The sequence below is a fragment of the Lycorma delicatula genome, chromosome 12, assembly GCF_047948215.1.
Source record: "Lycorma delicatula isolate Av1 chromosome 12, ASM4794821v1, whole genome shotgun sequence".
In the NCBI taxonomy this organism is placed as follows: domain Eukaryota; kingdom Metazoa; phylum Arthropoda; class Insecta; order Hemiptera; family Fulgoridae; genus Lycorma; species Lycorma delicatula.
The window spans coordinates 49884899-49905921 of record NC_134466.1 but is presented as its reverse complement, the minus strand read 5'-3'; the positions used below and the strand labels follow the sequence as shown (position 1 = coordinate 49905921).

Genomic DNA, 21023 nt, shown 5'->3' with positions numbered 1-21023 from the left:
TTTAAAAGAATGATAACTTATTACGGCAAAATAGCTATTTTACATATTTCATATACATTTAGAAAGAACCATAAACTTATAAATTCTTGCAAGATTAGCTTTAATGCGTTATCTTTGAAAATGTATTGTAAATTTTAAAGTGAAAGTATTAACTTGATTTTGAGTAATTAAACTTTTGGTATCACAAGAAAATAGATCTGGCAGTACTGAAGTAAATATTAATTTTTTCTAAGTAAATATTTTGTATAGACTTGTGTTTAAATATATGTTAAACTTTAATTTCATTTATTTAAAAACACAATTGTAGAAACTTTGTCCAATTTTAACAGCATAAATATGTGGAAACGTTTCATGTGTCCAAAGCCTTTTTCAATGGTTAAACATTCTTTTCCATATTGCTTGTTACATAATATTTTTTCTCTATAGAGTTGGAAGCTTAAAATAGTATTAACAACCCTCTTCACTATACCATACGTACCTGACTACTGTCAGTATTGAGTTTAGCAAATTTAGCTGTAACTTGCTTGTTACTATTTTGCCACCAAATTGAGTCATAAAGTGCAATTATAGTTATTTTCCTTCAGCAACAGATGTCACATGGGTACTAAAATTCAAGTAAGCTTTTGTGTTAACATAAAATATATGAAAATTTTGGTGTTTGTAAATTTCTGTTAGTCAGCTACATGTACAGTACTTAACAGCTGTTCCTGCCCTGGATGTGGAACGTAGATGGTATATTTAAAATGTAAGGATTATCTACCTCAGACTATTATTTTTTTTTTGAGGTTTTGAAGAATCAACTTCTGTGGTCATTAGCCCTTTCCATGTTAAAGAGAAAAAAATTTCTTTCCCCCCTGATAAGAACACTAGCAACATAGTCAGAAGATCATCTAATAAATAACTTGTCAAAGGTTTTTTAAATCCCAAAGAAACACAAAATGACAAGGGTGTAAATGATAATACTTCAAAACTCGACTTGTCTCAAATTAGATTAAGGCTTTTTAATGTTTCCTTTATTCTCTTTTTTCATTTTACTGGCTGATGGTATATGCCTAAGTTGGGAACTCCTTCCCTTGATTACTTCTTGAACTTTTTGTGTGGGTGTAGGACACGAAATGAGGTATAGTCTTGTACAGACTCAGGTCGAACATTTCTGAGATGTGTGATTGATTGAACCCTACTAGGTTCAACCAAAGTAACCAACTAACTACCAAAGTACACCGGTATCCACTATTTAGTATTCAAATCCGTATAAAATAACTAAGTGTTACTAGGATTTGAACCTCGGAACCTTAAACTTTGAAAATCTGCTGTTAAACAACTGACATTGTGACGATGAGTTAACTACTAGATGAACCCATTGGGCTCATCATGTTAAAATAAATTTAAAACAGAACTGATTAAAAATATTAAAAAAATAAAGTATAACTTCAGAAAGTAATGAAAAAAATTGCTTCTCATTTTGAGTCTGGAATATTATGTAGGTGGCAAAGCTGCTAAGTGATAAATAAAAATACAAAAAAATATTTTTAATAATAAATATTGAAAAAGTTACACCAAAAAAAAAAATATATATATATTTTAGAGGTGGGAAATAAATTTTCTAAGAAATCTTTTCTAAAAATATTTATATGTATGTTAAACCTTAATAAATTTTCTTAAGTAGTTTTCTCTTAGCAGCCCCTTCAATAAAAGTTAAAGTAGAAAAAAAATGCATTTTAGATTCGGGATGTATAATTATTATAATTAGAAAAAAATATATATAAATTTCTTGACAGCTTTCTTCTGTTTGAAGTATAAACCATTCGTGAAATTTATCAAAAATATTTAAACCAAAGGAAAATAGACAAAAAAAAACATATTTCTTTCATTTAAAGTAAAAATAAAAAATCAATCCCCACTTTTTGAATTACTTGTCATTTGCATTTTAGGTAACAAATTTGCTTAAATAAAATTTTTGTTAAATGTTTCTGAAGAAAACAAATTTTTTTTCGCGATAGCCCACAATATCCACCGTAACGAATTTTGAAAAAGTAATATAATAATTGCCATAAAAATAAGAGATATTTGAGCAAAATATGCAAAAAAAACAATAGGTTTCTCTATCCTGAATATACTCATTTTTGACAATAAGATCATATTTTACCCTTAGCTATATTCCCCAGAAAAGTAAAAAGGATAAAAATAAATTATACCTGGGTGTACATTGAAAACCGATATTAACCTCTGAATATTCCCAGATTTTTACCTATTTGGCACCCATGGTAATAATATACAGATAAAGAATAAAGTCTGTCCGTTTTACCCTGATTCGGGTAAAACAATTCATCAATAACAATAAATAAATCTTCTAGGTAAATTTATAATAAAAAAAAATTAATTAAAATAATGTTTTCAGGTAAATTATAACATATAATTAAAATTACTTATTACGTTGCATCTGTTGAAACCTTTTTCCTATTTAGCCTCCGGGAATCATCGTCAGGAATTACTTCAGAGGATGATATGTATGAGTGTAAGTGTAGTCTTGTACAGTCTCAGATCGACCATTTCTGAGAAGTGTGGTTAATTGAAACCCAACCACCAAAGAAACCCACCGGGTTGGTCTAGTGGTTAACGCGTCTTCCCAAATCAGCTGATTTGGAAGACGAGAGTTACAGCGTTAAGAGTCCTAGTAAAGCCAGTTATTTTTACACGGATTTGAATACTAGATCGTGGATGCCGGTGTTCTTTGGTGGTTGGGTTTCAATTAACCACACATCTCAGGAATGATCGAACTGAGAATGTACAAGACTACACTTCATTTACACTCATACATATCATCTTCAATCATCCTCTGAAGAATTATCTAAACGGTAATTACCGGAGGCTAAACAGGAAAAAAAGAAAGAAAGGACTGAAAGCCACCAAAGAACACCAAGAATGCCACCAAAGTTCTAGTATTCAAATCTGTATAAAAATAATTGCCTTTACTAAGACTTGAACGTTGGAACTCTCATCTATTGAAACTTACCCTAAATTAACTAAATCAACAGTTAACTAAATTAACTGAAATCAAAACAACTGAAATATCATTTAATGTTAAATATTTAAAGGAAGTATCTTTCATTAAAAAAAAGTATAAAAAAATATAATTTCAAGGAAACCATTTAGGACAAATTATAACGAAATTATTAAAAATACAACTATAAGGTTTGTAATAACATAGAAGTCTCCTGTTTAAAAAGATTTTTTTTTCATTATTTACTTGCTTAGAACCAGTGTTTAGAGAAAAAATTTTAATATTCCTAAAATGAAAACTAAATCTTGGGCACAAACAAAATTGATCTCACCTGTCCTAAATCAAAGAAAATCTTTATTGATTCAGGAGGTTAACATTTTAAATCTTTATTTAATTTTATTTGTATCAAACTGAAAAAAAAAAGATCAAGATTATATCTACTTTCATTTAATGGTCCCTGGAACCATCAAAGTGTTGAATAGACTCTTACAACTGTAAATTTATTTCCTTTTTTTAGTTCTCTTAGGTCCACATAGAAGTTGAAAATTTCATTAATGATAATAAATCCAAGAAAAATTTAAGTTTTTAATTAAAGGGGGAGGAGATAAATTAAACATAATTTATCAAAACATTAAGGGTTTTCAAACTACGACTAATTAATTTTTTTACATGTTGAATTACAACTGAATTATAATTTTGTCCCATAAAGGACTAATCTTTCCTAGCAACAACAAAAACTTTATTTAAAGTAGTTTTTTTCCAACGTAGAAAAATCTACAGTATATAATATGCCTAAGAATTTCAGTCTTCTTAACCATCCAAGGATTTCTTCCTGTAGACATGTAGATTAAGAAAAACTTATATTACAATATCAAAACATTTTTTTTTTTCCAAAAAACGTTATTTATTTATGCAATGGCCTATTAATATTGCTGATAGCATTTACAAAGATAATCCAATTTATATTCTAATCAGTACACACCTCCAGCTTACACATTTCATATCGTAATTGTTCTTATTCCAAAAGTGGAGACATTCCTTAATTTTCATTTTTTTAAATATTAATATAGTTATATAAATTACTTTGAATTGAGTAATAATATGCAACATTAAATAGCTAATGTTTACCGTATCTGTCGCTAGTACCTATATTCCAATCTGCCTTTTATACTGGCTGTATACTATATATTCATTTCCATTTATATTGGCGCTTTTCCCTGTCTGTCGGTAGCATCTATTTGCCCTATCACACCCACTATGACTCGACTTGAGTGTAACTGAGGTGTAGTCTTAGGTCGACCATTTCTGAGATGTGTGGTTAATTGAAACCCAACATAGAACTAACTGAAAATCCAACATAGGAGGATAGACACTTGACTTCAAATTCCTTATGGTTTTTTCAATTTATTCCATGTTCTTCACCTGCAGTATAAGAGCCTATACTCTACCTCTATTGTCTGCAAGATTTAAGAGCAACTGATGAAACCTATATGAAGTCTCCTGATACACTTTAAGTTTAGGTGTGTCACAAGTGGTAGGAAAATGGCCATGAATAAAAAATTACACCTTTATGACAGGGTCTTGGAGAGAATTTAAAATTGACCGGGCTTGCTTTATTCCATCTTCTACAACACAAACTAAAATAAGACAGTAATACATTCCACTGTTCTATAATCCTTTGAACTACATCATTTATAAAAAACCATCATATTTTACCTAATTTAAGTTATGAGCTTTAAGATTCAATAAATGTTGAATCACCTCAAATTCTTCTAATCTTTCTCGTTTCTTTTGAATGAAATTGGATATGTCACTACAGAGCTCTTCAACAGCATTTGGAAGGTATTTACAGTACAAGCTTGTGAAGTCTACAAACTAACGCTGTGCCAAATGCATCTAGATATATATAAATGTTAATCAACTCTTTAAGCCCAGGTTGAATTCCTGTTTGCTGTCCCATCATTATAGAGGCATTATTTTTTGTGGAGTGGTAAATCCTAACAAGTTTATAAGTGGTACTGCTAATTCTTCAAGCAGCAAAATAATTGTTTTGAACAAAGATGAACTACTGACTTGTCAGTGACGCTTAAGAATGAGTCTTCTACCATTTTTGACTCATCACATTGTTTATTGATTTATTTTATTTTTAAGAAATGTTTATTGATTTATCAACAATCAAAGAGAAAGAGTTTTTCGGATAAGATATTTCTAGCATTAACCGCTAAACAGCATTACTTATTAAATATAAAGTATCAGTGCAACCACATGCTTCTTATGTAACGAGGAACAGATGCTGTTAATAGACTGGTGGCTACATTAAAGATGGTGATTGTACATTCTACATTTGCTTTATACTAAGGGGTATTTGCATGTCTATGCATAAGGCTTTTGCTACTGTTAATTTCAATATTACAGTATTTATAGTACGGCATTTGTTTTTTTATCATCACTAGGCAGAATCCAAGATTTTAATAAGGATCATCAAACAAGGCATTACTAAACTTTTGTTCTTTAGCTGAGCTAGGTGAATTGGTTCCAAGAGTGAATCACTACTTACACATTTAGTCACTTACTAACCTATGATGTCAAAGCAACACTTTCAGCTAGATGATCACAAACTCTTTATTTCTTTTGAAATTTCAAATGTAAACTGTATAGTTTTTCTGTTTTTTCCATCCTGATAATTATACTGTATATGCATTTTTTAGACTTACACTATACAACGCTTACCACTAAAAATAATTACTAATACTATAGAAGTATAGTAGTCAATCACACTACATATATAACCCAAACACAAAACAAAATAAACTGAGTTTGTGATCATGAGCATGAAAAATGCTACCGATTCTACCGGTAATGCTTACTGAACTATTTAAGTCACCGATTCCTCTGGCAGGGCATTCATACAATGATGATTAAAATTTACATTATAGTTAAGTCAAAAGGTAATACATTTGCTAATTAAAGGTCTTTGCACTGGCTATCAAGGTCTCAGTGACCACAGGTAGAGGTAGAGCAACTGACCGGCATTCACATAACTCATCATCAAGTGAATGGAAAGAGATAAATAGTAAGTATGGGCAATCTACCAATAAAGAAAGCAGTAAGAGGGGCAGTAAAAGTTACTTCCAGGCAGTAAAGTTATTTCCACCCACAACTCATTGGTTTATAGTAATTTTGCCCAGCATGGGAACAGCAAAAGCAAATTTTGTTTTTTGCCATATTTAACTAAATTACCTTATGAAGTTAGAGGCCAAGAGGTCAAGTAACTATTGTTAAATCACAGTTCATAAATGAATTTTTATCACTTTGTAAAAGAGAGGGAGAAGTTATCTTTTCTGTACCAGCAAACATATACACATACCAAAACTATTTTATCTGTGAAGACCTCTGGATGATGTAATAAATTATGTAATATTTCTGTTTCTATCAATAATGATTTACTAACTTTAATCAGAATTCAGATAGATGTGATATCTTGATTACATGGTAGCTGAAGTGGAGGTTGGTTTGAACTTTGCTAAATTCAATTTAACAAATAACAAATATAAATATTATAACAAATATTGTTATACCAATATAACAATATTAAATTTCATGCACAGCTTTTACTTTTTAAATAAATTTTAATAAAGTCAACAATAAAGAAAAATAATAATATAGAAAAATATAGTACTATACAAAACCTTTTTATATTCCTAAAGTGTACATTACAATATGTTCAACTTGTCAACAATAAGCAACCCCCATATGGCCCAATTAGATGAGGATGATACAAGTGACATGCAAATGAAATTTTGTCTCGTACCAGACCCAGACCTACCAATCCTGAGATGTGTGATTAATTGAACTCCAACCACTAAAGTACGCCGGTTTTACTAAGATTAACTAGCTTTTACTAAGAATCTAATCTCAGAACCTTCAACTTTGAAAATCAGCTGTTAAACAATTGATTTGCAACAAGTTGACTGCCCACAAGACCAGTCAAGTGGGTTAGCATACAAATGTAATGATAAAATTACATCTAAATAATTTTAAATTATATTATATTTTTTAATTATTATATTACAGTATGCACCTAAGCCAATTTCTCGCTTATTATGCAACTACTAGTAAGGAAACAATGTTTCCATATACTACCGCAGGTAGAGGTTACATCCCACTTAGTACCAATAAAGAAGCAGTCGGCTATTTAAGGATACCACCATGGCACAATTGTTGGAAATTATATTGCCCACATATATGTTTGTGAGTGATAACAATTTTCAGTTCCTATCTCTTCAAGGAAGTAGGCAGTGCAAGAGAAGGGCAATTGGAGTAGTTAAAAGTCTTAAACAAGACCAATTAATTAGATCAATGTCAAATATAATTTGAAAATAACAAAACATAATATACTTATAAAATTAAAACCTATAGTATTATATAATACGATTCATAACCCTTTTCTCTATCCAATTTCACCCTTGGTATCCCTTCATTCTAATATCATTCATTACTAACTCGTACATACAAAAAATAAAACCTGACTGTAAGAAAATATACCATTAAATTGGATATTTGATTCTATGAGATCAATCCATCACTAGAATTGAAAACTTTTTCAATTTTTTTAAGGGGAGGTAATATAGGCTACATCACTAATGTAAATTGTACATTTTTAGAAGTATTTATGATACCTTTTTTATTCAAAAACAAAGTTATTTGCCTCATAACTTTCACTTTTTACTGACTTTTGTATAGTTAAATAACTTTAAACAAAACTCTTTTAATTTACCCAATTTTTCTGTTTTTGCTATAAAAAATAATGAACAAATTTTTCTGTTGTGTGGTTAATAGCTAAAATTTAAACTATCTAATAAGGTTCTAGTATAAATTTCATCTCCTAGCTCAACAAGTTATTGAGAACATTATACTAAAGAATAAGAATTTTCAGAAATAGAATTGCATGAAATAGTCCCTTACCAATTATGTTCTGTCAATTTCTTTGAAGATATTTAGTGCACTATGACCGGGTTAAAATACTAAGTGTTTATTTAAACATAATTTCCTAAGCAACTTTGAAAGACAACACCATATACTTCAACTTTGAATGCATAAAGTCCAATGAAAACATTCTGGGAAGTCTGTTCCAGATGACTATAAAAAGATTCCATGGGATTTTGGGTAATGACATGTAAATATTTCCATAACAGGTTTCTATTTGATAGGTTTTCAAATATTGATTTGATAACTTGAGCTACAGCTGGTGGTAAAGAATGTTTATAGTAAGTGTACTATAACCACCTGTGATTTTTCATCTATTGAATTTGCACCAGAAATTTTTCCCCATCAGAAATTTTTGTGCGGTCTTTGATAAATGTATATTTTATGTAAAACATGTCTTCTCATTTTTCTAAACTGTTTGGGTTTCATCAAATAGCAAGACCAAGACCAAAATAATTTTGCAAGCTGTTTATCTCCCTATCAGTCAATCTTCCAGTACCAAATAGGAATTTACATCAAGTTTTTTCCTTTGTAATCTTCAAGTACCTAAACGAAGGCTTTGCAATCACTATCACTCAGGTACTTTGAATTATTATTACTATTACTCGCAGATCATCAAATATGAAGTTGCTACACCAGCAACTTCCTCCAGAATAGTTCATCCTAAAGCAGTACTTTCCACTTTTTCTTGAGCATTTTTTTAATTTTCATTCATCTGGCAGTATTTTCTAAGTATTTCAACATCTATAACCTTATCTGTGTCAACACTGGTAGTATTTATTGAAAATTTAATTTTTATTAAGTAAAATTTTTAACAGAATTAATAATTCATAAATTTCAAATGACATCAAGAACAAGTTCTGGTACAAAAGAGAAAAAGAAAGGGGAAAGGCAAATTAAAGAGAGTTTATCAGTTGAAGATAAATTGGATTTGATTTTAAGCAAATCTGATAACAATGAAAAGGAAATTTTAACTGAAACACGAAAAAAAGGATTATCAATTGATAATATTGAAATGATACGTCCATAAATTCAAAAATGGAATAACATGACTATAATATATTTCTCTAATAAACTGTTGAAAATAAATGATGAAAATTTAAAGTTAAATAAAATTTGTCAAAAATACAAATATTTGTCAATACATATTGTTAATGATTATTGGAATACAAGTTAAATCATAAATGTAGTGAAATAAGACTCTTACAGGGGACTGCTGAGTTACTAAAATTACTTGTTTTTCAATTCCATTTCTGCTTGTGTATTATATAGAAACAGTCAATTACTTAATTACATAAATTTAATTACAGTACTTACTCAATTTTTTCTACAATATTTTAAGTTAAGCATTTTCACTTTGTATTCTATTGTATACCACCAGTAATTAACGAAGAGTTAACCTACGATTTGTTTAGGAGCTTCATACGAGTAGTGTCTTTCTCTGGATAGATAGATTGATGATTTTTTCTTTTTGGTTATGGGAATGTGTGTGTGATAAGAGTGTATGAATGCGTGTGTGAGAAGTTGTTTTGTCTGTACTTAATTGACAAGGAGATATTAGTGATATCTATGGGTGTGTGTGAAAATATTATGTTTGTTGTACATGTTATGCAAATTCATTTTTACTGGTTACTGGTTAGATGTGAATTTTTAAATTCTGCTATGATAATGGGAAGAAGTTATCACAATGTTGTGGAAGAGTATTAATGATGTAAACAATAGCTTGATAATTCACCAAAATATTAAGAATTTTGATACTTTTTTGTGTTTGGTAAGCAGATGGAAGATTAAACAAGATATTGTCTTTCTATCTGAAACATGCATGAAATCAGTTGATGAGGCTTCTTTATATAGAATAATGGATTACATAATTTTTTATGTGTAGTAATTTTTCTAAAGCTACTGGGCTTATTGTGTTTGCATCTGTTATAGAGGGTTATATTTGTATGACAATAGATTGTATACTGGATAGATGTTATTCTTTTGGAATATATTTAGTTTAGTTTTTACACTCTCAGTGTTTATGGCTGGAATAAGCAAAATTAGACTTGAAATTTGACCTTCACCTTCTTCTTCCTACAATTTCAACATGCGATACCTTATTAATGGTTAATATTAACATAAATATTAATGAAAGAATGGATAATAATGATTAACAATATCTAGAAATACTCACTATGAATGGGTACAGCTCCTTAGTTAATTTTTATACTAGTTTTTTTTTTTTGGCGAAAAATGTTTTCACATTATCATCGCTCGGATACTAGAGTTACTGATAATAAGCTAACCTGTATTTATCAAATTTTTTATAAATCAAGTTTATATAAACAAAATATTTCTAGTGTTGTTATTCTGACATTTTAATGGTCATAGGGCTGTTGCCATTGCTATTTCTAGGGACAGAACTCAAAATAATTTTGTTAATGATTTTAAAGAGGTTCTGGATTATGATAAATTAAGGTCATATTTATATGAACATGACTGTAAAATTCTTGATAATGATGTTGATTTTCAGTTTTAATAACTTTTTTGATATTTTATTACGGTATATTAATTAATCAAAATCTGTTATTTTGATTTATGCCATGGACAACAGTTGGGCTGTGCATTACAATTTCTCAGATGGATTGTATAAGAAAGGTTGTAAAAATCCTCACAGCCACAAAATTATACTGAATACATTAAATTAAAAAAAAAGATAGATGTGTGGATTATGGCAGCTAAAATTTAATATTTAAAAAATATTTATTACCTACTAAGAATCAGTGAAAAATTATAAACCCCTATACTGGTATGCCTACTATTAAAAATAAAATTTGTAAATGGTAACGTTGATTCTGATGAATATTTAAATAAATTGTGAATATTTTTAATGGATACGGTTCTTGGACCTATTCTATTTATAATATTTATTAATGACCTATTTTTACATAAATGTTATGGTAAAGCTACATGTTTTGCAGATGATACTGCTCTAGTATATTCATCTAAAAATCTTTTCAGACTTATCTGGAAAATTCAGGCTTATGGTTTTATGTCAATATATTAGCTCATAATGCTTTAAAATCCAAATATCTAATTTTTACGTTTGCTTCCAGCTTATTAGCTCCATTAATATACCATAATGGTGATTGTGCTGATACTCAATTACAATGCAACTGAGTCATCTCAGGTGAATTTTATTAAATACTTAAGGTTGATGCTAGATGACAAATTTTCATGGAATTTGCATATACAAAGTGAAAAGATATTAGTTTATATGCATTAAAATTTTCCAATAGTGCATTAGTGTTTCCAATATGCATTAAAGTTTTCCAATAGTGTCCTTCAACAAATCTACTTTTACTTCTTTATTCAAAATTAAATTATGGATAGCACTGCTGGGGATCAACTGAAGAAAAAGACTGATGGGATTACAACAGCTAAAAAACAATATTTTAAAAATATGAGGGAATAACCTGCCAAGAATCGGTGGAGAATTATAAATCAGTGAACTGGTATGTCTGCTATCAAAAATAAACTATCAATATTTCTGGCTTATTTCTTGATATTCATAAATCAACAGATACAGTTAAACATTTGCTTGTATTAGATAAAATGTATAGTGCAGACATTAAAGATCTAGCTTTAAAATGTTTTGCATATTATCTGGAGGGTTGAAGTAAGTGCATATTTGTGCGCGATTGTTAGCAATATCCTGCAGGTGAACTGTGGAGTGGATATGTTTTTGCATATATTTTATGGTAAAGCTTATTAGATTCATTAATAACCAAAATGTTGATTGCAATCATATTCAATTTAAATTGTATTAAATGGTATCTTTATTGACACCAACCTGATACAAATGTAAAGATATTGTGTTGTCTTAAGTGAGAGAAATATGACTGAAGAAAACAATAGTGCATGTGTGTTGTTAAGTGTATTAAGGGTTTTTTATTTATTAAATTGTTGATCTGGTACTCCTGCCTATATGGTCAAGCTTTAGCTTTGTGGGTAGTAAACTACTAGACCTACTCGCTGGGTTTCTTTTGTTTTTCATGTATGTATTATGTATTGATGCAGTTGAAAATAAATAAATTTATTGTTATTACTATTGTCTATTTTATTCGCGAGGAACTAATGAAATCAGTTATGAAATTGTACTTACATTCTTTAAGTTTGACATAACCTACAAATATCACCTCAACTTATATTTAAACGAGCACAGTGTCATATATCACTTCACATATTAACTTTCTCTTTTTCATTTATTCCTCGATCACCTGCAGGTTTTTTTAAATATATAATTGGATTTTAGGGGCCTTTTTTGTAGTTAGCCATAAAAACAAAATAAACAAATAATAAACTCATAATTTATAGACAACCACAGCCAGTGTTTACTGGATATTGCCGTAATAATTCTAGCAAGAGTATGAAATATTATTTTAGTATCAGTTTATTCAAAAAGAATTTTTACTAAAATGCTAGGCAAGTAAATGCTCGCGCAAGGTAATATTTTGGGAACAAATATAGTGTCTTAAGTTATTACATCTTTTTTATGTGGTACCTGAATATTTATAATTGAATTAGGAAAAAATGAAAATCAAAACAAATTACCAAACTTTGAGTACGACTTCCTCTTTGAAGTAAAAGATAAATTTGAACCGATAGATATTGGTAATCGAAGCTGCAAAAGACTTAAAAATTTTATCGTATAAAAACTATTTTTCCAATAGTGTCCTTCAACAAATCTACTTTTACTACTTTCTTCAAAATTAAAATATGGATAGCAATCCTAAGCCTGTTTTAAGCTGCTAAAGCTGTAGACTTCTTACTATAAGCAGTATTTCTTCTTTTTTTTGTTTTTAAAGTAAACCTATTCACAGGATAAACGTACTCTCGTTTTTTTGAGATGCGTTTTACTCTCAGAAAAATAAAAATACCACATCGTCGAGGGAGATTCAAAGCCGTCTTGCTCCAACAAGTCTCTCCCTCCTGCTTCCTTAATTTACAAAAATTAATCTGCCTTAAAATAACTAAAAATTATGTAGTGGGAAGTTCATATGTTAATCTTAGTGGATGTTATCCTCTAAAGAGAATCATCAACTTCATTTAAAGAAGGCAAAGTGCTGTAAGGACATCAGACAGGATTTCTGAGATCTGTAGCAAAAGAAACAAACCTGAAAAACTCTTCTAATTAATATTTTACATCCAGCGATCATTTCTAATTTGATACTTACTGCTTAACACCATAAACCTGAAGAATACACGTGCACTAGCTGCTTTAAGAAAACTTTTATTAAAGTCAAATTTGTTTATTAAATAGATATAAAATGTATATGTAATTTCTTAAACAAAATTGGGCCGTGTGGTCACAGATCTCTATATAACTGGATAGGGGATCCTTATGGCGTAAAATATAATAAAATGTTCAATATTGACCCCACAAGTTTAGTTGTCTATGGTGAACGCTTCTTAAAAAATCAGTTGATTTCGAAGTCGAGAGTTCCAACGTTCAAATCCTAGTAAAGGTAGTAGTTACTTTTATACGGAGTTGAATACTAGATCCTGGGTACCAGTGTTCTTTGGTGGTTTTTATTCCCCAAGACCACCGATGATGGTTCACCAGTTACGCATTGCGATTCTCAATGGTTGCATGGCCTCTAACCTCCCGGGACCCCACAGGATCCGGTGAATACGTGCTCTGTGGGGGTCGCTCACCCAGTAGGCCGGGGGTCGATCTTTCCTTTGCGCCATATCCCCTCCAAGAAGCAAGGAGGGGATCTGGCCCGGTCACCGGTCTTTTCAATTTTCCCTTAACTCAACGGTCAATCATCGAGAGCGGCCCACCTCAACGAAACGCCCTCTCATAAGCAGGGCTGCCTTGTATTTCCCTACCTCCAGTAACTGTCCCCATACCACTCCCTAGCGTCTCTCCCCTTGATTTGTATTATTCTGGTTACCATACAGGCTACGTTATCCCATTTATGTTTTCCTTTTAGCATGTACAGCGTGTTTTCCGGATGCAATTGACTTATTCCAAATGAGTGTCTAATCTCGTCCCATCTATTACATCAGTATAACGATACAATCATATATGCAGACACAATTCGTATTGCAGCTCTCCTCTGCAGAGCAGATATCTTATTTAAGTTCTTCTTATCAAAGGCCTTGCCCCACGTATAAAATAACTGTCATTGCAATTGACAAAATCAGTCTCCTTTTCGTGAACATGGACCTCAGTATGTGGTCATGAGCCTGCTTAGCTTACCAATCACAGCCTCGGGACGCTGCGTTACCTTGTTCAAGTGCTCCGTATGTAGCCTACGATCTGCAACCATACGCATAGATATTTAATGCATCTAGATATGAGGATTATCATGCCACCTACTCTACTCCTATTTCTCTGATTCTTCTCCTGCCTGTTAAGGCGACCGCCGGTGACTTATTAGGCGCTAATGTCAGTACTTTTTCTTCAAGCCATCTTTGTATATTATCGACCGCGACTGCTGCACAATCCTCCACTTCTTGTCCGTCAGCATAAGCTATCAGTTCGGCGTCCCCTTCAAACTCCACTCTCAATACTCTGTCAAAGGCCCAAGGATAGACCCTTGTGGGAACCCCCCCCCCCTCCGAATATCTCTACCGGAATTTCGCCCTCTTCGGTACATACATGTATTTTACTCTGGAGTAGATAAGAATTTATTATGCCCCTCAGATAATTACTAATATTCCTTTCTCGTTATTCTTCGTTGATTACAGAGACAGCCGAAAGCTTTCCTGACTATTTTACCTGGAACCAAATCTGGTCCTGGACTCTTGTTGGGGTGTAATGTCACCGCAGCATTCTTGAGCTCCCCGATCGTGAACCTCGCGTTGTGTTAAATTGTCATCTCTCTCCATTCTGACTCAACTACTGTAAAGAGTTCCACTACAACTCGCAACACCACCTCACTAGAAAGAGCGGGGCTGATCGTCCAAATCGGTCCGTGACCAGTTTGTAAGCACCCCCCAGGGGTTTACTTCAAGGTCTTCCAGCAGTTCGTGCCATGCTCTGACCTTGGCGTCCTTTATTGCCTTTGTTAATGCCTTCCTAACACGGCAGTATCTTCTCTTAGCTCCTCGTTAACCCTACCGTTCCTTTTAGTATCTTGCTGCAGCCTCCTCCTCGAGCCAAGAATTTCAGCTCTCCTTTCGGCTATGACAGAGGACCATCAATAGACTCTACGCTTACTCGGACCTTCTCTGAACCCAACATGTCTGCATATATTTTCTACGTATTCAGACAATCTTTCTGGCGTGATCAGAACATACTCGATACCTCGTCTACGACATCTCTTGTCACTGTCTGTAGGTTTTTTAAGTGAAACTCTAACTAGTCCAGGACGGACGTGCCCAACGGAAAGATGATGCGTGGTGGACCGTGACAAATTCTTCTTGTCTCACTGTTCAACCACACATCTCAGAAATAGTCGACCTGAGACTGTACTTCACTTAAAACTCGTACATATCATCCTCTGAAGTAATACCTGACGGTAATTCCCCGATGATAAACAGGAAAAAAGTGTTCAATATTGAAGCATACTCCAGTGCCGCGGAATGAGCGGCTGGGAAATAAATAAAGCCATTGTAGGCATGCGCGACTATAATATGATGGTAGGGATGCTTACTTAAGTCAGATAACCAAAAGAGCGGTCATTTTTGCAACACAAGCAGAAATTTACGGACAGTTATAGAAAATTTATATAGAGATCAGTGTTCAAAATACAAAATCAGAACACTTCTACTGCATCGGTTTAAAACGTGGTTTTATCCCTATATTACATCTGCGCAAGCGACGATTCATTTTAGTTAGTTCTACCACTCCAATTTTACCAATTCCAATAGACGAGATCCCCTATCCAATTTTATAGAGATCAGTGCGTGTGGTTTACAGTAGTGATCATATACGGGGTTTGGCTGAGGAAGAATATCACCGGACCAAGAGAAGCCTCAGGGAGGAAATCCGGAAGGCCTGGGATCGCTTGGTATAGGATCTGATTGACAAACCGTGGGGGAGGGCTTATCAAATCGTCATGAAAAGGTTTGGTAAGCGACTCCCCCTCCTTTCCAAGGATCAAACAACGTGAGCGGTATCAACCCTCTTCCCAGTCATCTATCTGGACTGGGTGGAGGTAGAGAGCGCGATTCCTAGGCCTCCGGAAGAGGAGCTGCGGACTGCGGCCCTGAGAATTACAGGACAGAAGAGCCCGGGGCCGGACGAAGTTCCTGGCATTATCGTTAACAACCTGGTGAGCCACCACACCTGGGTAGTATTAGAGCTCATGAACAAGACGTTGACGAATCGGACTTTCCCTCAAAATTAGAAGGAGGCTAGACTGGTTCTGCTCCCGAAACCGGTTACTGAACAGCAGTAGGAAAAGTACAGACCAGTCTGTCTTCTAAACGAGCTGGCGAAGCTTTACGAGAGGCTGACTGTGAACCGAATATGGGAAGAAATTGGCTAGGGGAGGACTTTCAAAGGAAAGCGACCGTTGACTCTGTTCGTTACGTTGTGGACTGGGCCAAGACTTTGCGCCAGGCACCTGGCGAAACGCATTTTATAGTGTCCCCTGGAAGGGATCAGGAGCAGGGGCCTGAGTGAATATCTGGTGGCGATAGCTAACAACTATCTCCACGATCGGAGTATCATCGTCTATACAGAAGAGGTGATGCGTTTCATCACTACGTGTGGGGGTACCACAAGGGTCGGTGCTAGGTCCACTCTTGTGTTATACGGTATACGATGACCTCCTGAAGATGGAGCTTCAAGACGAGGCACAGGTGGTGGTCACGTATGCCAATGACCTGGCACTACTACTTGCTAGAGCCGCACGGAAAAGCAGGTGGAAAACACCGCCAATATTGCAATAACATTAATCAGTGTCTGGTTACGGAGGAAAGGAATGAAAGTTGCTCGAAGGAAGACGGTAGCTGTTGTGGGACGCGTGGACTTCAAACTATAGCAATCGAGGTTAGGGTGGTGGAGCAGTGGAGTGCAAGGTATCTAGGTTTCTGGGTAGATAGATCAGGGCTCTTCACCACCAATCTCCGGGAGATTAATACTAAATGTGAAGCAGTTATTGCCACATTAAGTCGACTGATGACAATGCGGGCAGGCCCGAATGCCAGCAAAACAAGACTGATTATGTCAGCTGCGCGGTCAACACTTACGTATGCAGTTCCGGTCTGGGTGGACGCACAAGATTTGAAACGAAATGTGGACAGGCTGGCCTCGCTGCAACGAAGAGCAGCGATTAAGGTGACGGCTGCATATCGGGGGATGCGGTGCAAGTGATTGCGGGCATCCCTCCGATCTCGAGGTGCAGCAAGGTGGAAGATAGCGACACGATTGGCAAGGCCTTTGGGATGCCTCGCGAAAAGGCGCTTGGACTCGACGGTTGATCCTCCATCTGGCCCCCTGGATTCAGAGGAAGCATGGAGAGGTTTCCCATGTGTTTTTAAGATATGTCAAGTGGCCGTTGTGGTTATGACTTCTTTTGTACAGTTAATTAAACCCATCGTGGGAACTTTGTGCTGGGCCAAACCACGGATATTTTTGTTCTTTTCTTTTTAAACGAACTACAGTGCTGTAATTGTGTCTATGTTTTCATATGCGTTTCCTTATCAATCAATTTTTCTTTGTATCTAAATACATAGATACAAAGAAAAATTGTATCTATTACAGTAGTAGTTACCTACCTTAGTTTTCATACACGGTTCTCCTTTTTCTGCCTGGATCTAATAGATAGAAAGGCTGTTAGTGTTCTCCTTGTATATATTTTTCGTTGTCGTGTCCTCCACTCGATATCTGTCTTTCTATGAACAATAGATTACCCAAGAGTCCTTTTTGGGTTCGCAATTAAGTGGCGATAGATTTTTTATTTTCTTGTACATGATGTAAATGATGATTTTTGTATATGTGTATTTTATTTTATTTTTGTTTAAATGTATATTAAGGTGTTGTACACGGGCTGTGTTTTATTTACCTCCAAATTAATTAACATTTTAGTATATAAACTGTTTATAAGGGACTTGGCCTTTCTGTCTGTTTTTCATTTAGTATGTCAATGGCGTAAGTCGTTCTGATTCTTTGATTTGTGAGCATTTGTTGCTCAGGGATCTTTATTAAAAAATATGTCTAGTTGTAGGTCCTGTTACTTTTTTGTTCAATTTTTATATGTTCTATTCTTATCTTATAGGATGTTAGGTCCATAATGACGAGTTAGCATTCCAGTAAGGTGACACCTAAAAATACTGGGATTATGTCACGGGGTTATTGCATAGAAAATAAGTATATTTAAAAAAAAAGACTGGCGAAAAAAACGTGATCGCCAAGGATCGAATCGTGGACACATGTAGGGACACGAGAGATAGCCTCAATGCTGAGGCCGTTTTAGTCACCCACACGCAAGAGTGGTTGGATTGGGGGCTCCGATGAAGCATTGAGGACCCTCAAGGTATGCGAGGTGGGCGTGTGATTCAGAAGGGGTATGCATGGGGTGCATACCCGGACCCTGATAAGAATATAAGGACGGGAAAGGTAGCGTTCCTAGTATTTGAGATTACACTAATGGTTAAATCATTGATAGACATTGGCAATATAATTTGTAAGAATGTTTAAGCAAGAAGTTTGTTATATTGTCACCACCATGCTAAAGTAATGAATGTGAAAAATTGCATTTTTTAGATTTGTCAGTTTATGACTATCTGAACGTCCTGCATGTTGTCCTAAATTATCCAATCTCTTTTAGGAAGCCTAGTTTAAACCTTTCCACTTTTATGAATATGCATTCCTATTCAAAATTTAACATTGAAGCTTTAACTCTCCTGAAAAGTTAAGTTTTTCACATTTGTTACTTTAGCATGGTGGAGACAATATATTATTTGATAATGTAAATTTATTGTGTTCTCACAGCTTTTTGCAAAACACAAATCAAATTTTGTCATCAAATATTAATATTTTATCAGTGTTATGTTAATGTACCAAATCTAAACTAACATTTGTTGTGCGTTTGATATTACAATAATTGTTAAATCGTTGATAGACATTGCCAATAAAATTTGTAAAAATGTTTGACTTAAGCAGTGTATTATATATTATTTGAAACTGTAAAATTATTTTATGTGCCCTCGTCGCTTTTTAAGTCCACAAATTAAATTTTGTTATCAAATATTAAATGTAAATTATTTGTCAGTGTTATGTTAATGTACTAAATAATCTACCCTAATATTTATTGTGTATTTGAGATTACAATTATGGTTAAATCGTCGATAGACATTGGCAATATAATTTGTAAAAATTCTTAAGCAAGCATTATCAGTATATTACATATTATTTGATAATATAAAATTTATTTTGTGTGCTCTCGCCGCATTTTAGGTACAAAATTCAAATTTTGTCTTCAAATATTAAATGTTATCTTATAGCAAGTCTTTCCTAAAACCAATTTGATATAATAATGAACAATTTGATCAGGAATTTGTGTGTAGATTACATTGGTCATACTACATATTACATGAGGTGTACCCTAATTATTTTAACAAGATGTGTAACCCATTTTGATAACAGTTATATTATTGATGATGATGATGATGATGATGATTATGATCGCTGAACAATGAACTCTGACCTGACCCAATCGGTACTCATTGAAACGTGATCTGTGATCTAATCGGTGCTCACTGAATGGGGATCAAGCATTCAATGAACGGTGATTTATGATCTGATCGGTGCTCAATGAATAATGGTGATCGTGATCCGATCGTCGCTCAATGACAGCTGATAAGTGATGGTGGTGATTATTTGTCAGTGTTATGTTCATGTACTAAAATAATCTACCCTAATATTTGTTGTGTATTTGAGATTACAATTATGGTTAATTCGTCGATAGACATTGGCAATATAATTGTAAAAATTTGTAAGCAAGCAGTATATTATATATTATTTGATAATGTAAATTTATTTTATGTGCTCTCGCTGCGTTTTAGGTACGAAATTCAAATTTTGTCTTCAAATATTAAATGTTATCTTATAGCAAGTCTTTCCTAAAACCCATTTGATATAATAACGGATAATTTGACGGAATTTGTGTGTGGACTACATTGGTCATACTACATATTACATGAGGTGTACCCTAATTATTTTAACAAGATGTGTAACCCATTTTGATAACTGTTATATTATTGATGATGATGATTATGATCGCTGAACAATGAACTCTGACCTGACCCAATCGGTACTCATTGAAACGTGATCTGTGATCTAATCGGTGCTCACTGAATGGGGATCAAGCATTCAATGAACGGTGATTTATGATCTGATCGGTGCTCAATGAATAATGGTGATCGTGATCCGATCGTCGCTCAATGACAGCTGATAAGTGATGGTGGTGATTATTTGTTGTCAGTGTTATGTTAATGTACTAAAATAATCTACCCTAATATTTGTTGTGTAAATGAGATTACAATAATGGTTGAATTGTCGATAGATATTGCCAATAAAATTTGTAAAAGCAAGCAGTATATATATATTAGTTGATAATGTAAAATTTATTTTGTGTGCTCTCGCCGCATTTTAGGTACGAAATTCAAATTTTGTCTTCAAATATTAAATGTTATCTTATAGCAAGTCTTTCCTAAAACCAATTTGATATAATAATGGACAATTTGATCAGGAATTTGTGTGTAGATTACATTGGTCATACTACATATTACATGAGGTGTACCCTAATTATTTTAACAAGATGTGTAACCCATTTTGATAACTGTTATATTATTGATGATGATGATGATGATTATGATCGCTGAACAATGAACTCTGACCTGACCCAATCGGTACTCATTGAAACGTGATCTGTGATCTAATCGGTGCTCACTGAATGGGGATCAAGCATTCAATGAACGGTGATTTATGATCTGATCGGTGCTCAATGAATAATGGTGATCGTGATCCGATCGTCGCTCAATGACAGCTGATAAGTAATGGTGGTGATTATTTGTCAGTGTTATGTTAATG

General features: G+C 33.4%; 1 long non-coding RNA gene across 1 annotated transcript in view; it reads right to left on the bottom strand.

Moving 5' to 3' along the window:
• The window catches only part of LOC142333078 (uncharacterized), a 44645-nt gene extending 32272 nt beyond the window's left edge, over positions 1-12373 (bottom strand). The window contains exon 1 of the long non-coding RNA XR_012758514.1: positions 12135-12373. This is a non-coding gene — a long non-coding RNA (uncharacterized LOC142333078). The remainder of the gene's footprint in view (positions 1-12134) is intronic.
• Between the last annotated feature and the right edge of the window lie 8650 nt (positions 12374-21023).